The sequence below is a fragment of the Monodelphis domestica genome, chromosome 3, assembly GCF_027887165.1.
Source record: "Monodelphis domestica isolate mMonDom1 chromosome 3, mMonDom1.pri, whole genome shotgun sequence".
In the NCBI taxonomy this organism is placed as follows: Eukaryota; Metazoa; Chordata; class Mammalia; order Didelphimorphia; family Didelphidae; genus Monodelphis; species Monodelphis domestica.
The window spans coordinates 466,993,380-466,997,360 of record NC_077229.1 but is presented as its reverse complement, the minus strand read 5'-3'; positions in this window follow the sequence as shown (position 1 = coordinate 466,997,360).

The window sequence follows — 3,981 nt, the reverse complement described above, 5'->3', positions numbered from 1 at the left end:
TTTTTTTTTTGCTGTTCCACTGCTCTGCTGCAACATGTCCCAATTTTTCTTTTTATATTGCACATCAAACTTCTGACATTTTGTTTTTGTGTTAAAGGAAGTACTGTATATCGGCTTGTGTCTGAACAGTTTTAAAAGATCATCTATAAAACGGCCTTATAATAAGGAGATATTTCTTTGAAATTTGAAATATTGCAGTGGCTTATAGATTTAAGTCAACAGAAGTGTAAATATCAGTTAAGTAGTTCTTTGAAAGCTAGTTTTAACATTGGCAGAAACCGGATCAAGTTTATTTAGCATACCACTGCATTGTCAAACAGTTGGAGTGAAGTTGCAGGTTGCGTGAGTATGCATGTTAACTAGTGGGAACCAAGGCTTATTCTTTGTGAAAGGGGAGCAGCAGATTGCTGTGCAAGGCCAATGTTAAAAAGGCAGCTGAATTTAACACCATCTGGAAGAAAAGATCCCTTCACGACTTTCTCACACCGTCAGACAAAACTAGTGTCTCTTGTTCTGAGCCCTTGTCTATGCAACCATACAATACTGAGTCATTATACTTTTGCTGAGAGAAAATTTGAGAACACAATATGGGTAACCAGTGAATGACCAAGTTTCATTGTGCCCGCTTAAGTCGATTGAAATCTACGTCTAGAGCAATGAATGGTAGTATTGTTTTCCTCACCAGGGCTGTACTAAATGTCAGCACAGTGTAAAGAAAAACTTGAAGTCTGCAAATAACTTACCAGATCTCAATTATAATATTTTCCCACACTAGAACTAATATCATTGCGAAGGGGTACAATGAAGGGAATTTTTTTTTTAAAGAGTCAAAAATAATGAATTTACTTAGAAGTTATTTTGGTAAGATAAACATTTTAATTTTCTGTTGGATAGTAACTTGAACTCAGGTTGCAGACTAGGTGGAGAGATAGAATCTATTACAAAAAAATTCATTTCACAAAGATGTTTCTTACATAATTAAAACAAAATAAAAATACTTTCCTCAATTCTACTACTGCCCCACCCCCCACCCCCAATAAATAGTCTAATAGTCTCTGCTGTATAGTAACTATTGCAAAAGTTCAGCATGGAACTGGTAGTGTGTATCAATGTGCTGCCAGCTCAGGTTCTGGTTTATATTTTGACAAACGCTGCTCTTCCAAAGTTTAGCATTATGATTGACATTGCAAAGGGACAGAGCAGACATACATTCCCAAAGATATTCAAGGCACTGTTCAGAGCCTCCTGGTGTGGATTCCCGTGCCCTTAGAAATGCTCCCCCTGCTTCCCCTCTTTTGAATTAACTTTTTCATTTGCTATTTTTTTCCTGTTATTTTTGCAAATCAGTTTTTATCTTAAGGCTTAACATTCACACGGAAACCATTTGGCAGCAAACAGTTGAGAAGAAGAAAAGGAAGTGGTTCAAAAAGATTACAAGGAGTTGATTATATATGTTTTATTAGGATGTCTGTTTTAAATATAATTGACTTTGCAATCTTCTTATTGTCACCAAGTGTCGCATAGTTCTTAACATGTACTTGCAAAACAATGAGTAATTGCTGTTTTGCTGAATAATACATCTGAGTTGCCAATGTCAAACATGTTATTTTGTATATTTCTAAACAGGAATGTTAACTGCAGGTTTTGACATTCAGCATTCTTTCATGGAATACTTAGAAATAGACCACTAAAATGATACCTATAAAAATAAACACAAAGATAGAGCATGACCAAAATTTATTAATCCTCTTTAACCACAAAATTAGCAAAGAAAAGTAACTCAGCGATAGAATGATAAACACTTTGAACAGTACCTAGAATTTAAAAAAAAGAAAGGAAATCCTATAGTAGTCAGAGTTGTGTTGCAGGTTTGTGAATGGGCATATTCGCCTGGGCATCAACCCCCTACTGAACTTACCATTAGTATGCATTGTAATGAGACAAATGCATTATTTATATTTGCAATGGCTTATTTTTCAAAATCTGCTTTTCTTCCACTGTTTTTAAACAGTGCTTACTTATTATATATGGTATTATTAGTGCTTTATTGCTTTCAAAAAAAAAGAAATGAATATAAAATTCTAATTTTGTGTAGCCTTTGATTATTACAAATACAAGAAAGAAACAATTGAAGTAGCCAGTAAATGGATGTTTATTGTCTTTAAAGACTAAATACAACTAATGAATATTATAGGAAATATTTATATAGTAAGAACAATGACCTTTAAAAACTGAGCAAATAAAAGGGTCTTATTTTCTTATGGGCCTAGAAAGTATGTAAATAAGATGGCTAAAATTTTCTAAGGCTTTGTGTTATATTGGTACCAGCATTATGATTCAGGGAAAATTAACTGGGAAACTTCCTCCTCCCTTTTTCATTTAACTAAAAAACTAAAAACAAACAAACAAACAAACAAAAACCCCAAACCATTGGAATACCTTTATTATGTCCAGATTAGGCTTTGAGATTAACAAGCACTCGGTTCAAGAAAATAAATGAGCCCAAGGAAAAAATGTAATATTTTTTTTAAATGTTCCGTCGAAAGTTTCAAAAGTGAGAATTCACTTCGATTATCTGTACTAAAGTGTTACTGCAATTGGACATGTATAGTCTTTTCTTCAGTGTCTGAGATTTTAACAGGTGGCTTTGTTAGCCTACTTTTCTGCTCATCATTCCTTGCCAGCATAAGTTAAACAACAGAAGCCAGGGAGATTCATATCAGCTTATAAAAGATACCTTAGTCTTTAGAACATTTTTTCTTCCTCCTGGGTACTATTTGACTTTCTTATGAAATTAAGAGCCAGAGATGGGGAATGGAAATGAAAAGTATATTGGTGCTGTTATTATTGCTAATAATGACTCTGCTGACGGTTTGCCCTTGGTACAGGGTAATGTTAGCTAGTGTATTTTTTTAAGGTGATAAACCTCATTTGCAGGCAGATGTGGCCTTTTGCATTTGGAGGCAACTGTCAAGCCAATAGAAAAGAATCTTTAAAATGTGAATGCAGGTACTGACTCTTTGGGGAAGACAACTAGTTCTGAGACATATTTGTTTAAAAGGAAGCATCACTGGATAACATTTTAGCTGAGCAACAGAACAGCGTCTTATTGCGTTCTAAAAATAGACAGGCTTAGCAGCAGGATTGCAAGGTGCGTGTCATGGGAGGTGGACTGAGGATACAGTAGACTCTGCAACTGCAGAGGCAGCCCGCCCGCTGCTGGGCAGCACAACACCGCTATGTGACCGTCCCCGGCCTGCCTCCTACTGCAGCAATAGCGACTCTCCCCTCACCTCAGTGAGAGCCTCTGATTGGTGTTTCCCCGGAGACGGACTGCCAGAGCTTCGCGATCTTGTGCGCCTGCGTGCTCCCTCCCCAGTTCGCGGTTCGCGTGCTCGCCTCCCTTCGCGGGAGCGCGCTGCAGTCTGGGAAGTTGTGATCTCCTGCTACTCCTCCTCCTCCCAAGTTCGGGAGCATCCAAGTTTCTGCTATTTCCCCTCCCCCGCCCTGTATTTGCTGACTGCTTAGCTTCTCTGCTCAACTCAGTTCACTGTTGATCAGTTTTCACTTCCTCTTTGTATTGCAATGTGAGGATGCTCTGAAGATCACTGATTTTATCTTCCTCTCTTTTTTCCCTCTTCCTCTTCCTCCTCCTCTTCTTCTTCCCACACACACACACACACACACACACACACGCACGCACGCACTCACGCACACCTTGAGGGAGCTTTTGACCCATTCCTTCCTTCCCTAAACTCAGCTCTCAGTTGCAGAGTAATTGAGTTGTGATTATTGATTTGTCATGATGTCACCTTTATTTTTTCATTCACCCTGGAAAATCTTTTAGCTTAGAGGCACGAGATAGAAAGCAGGCTTTCTTCGTTGGCATCTCCTCGATCCAATTAGCCACAGGGCCCCTTCCTCCTGTAGCTGAGAAGGTGTGATTAAGAGCTGTTTCCGGTATCTCACTTTCTCTTTTTC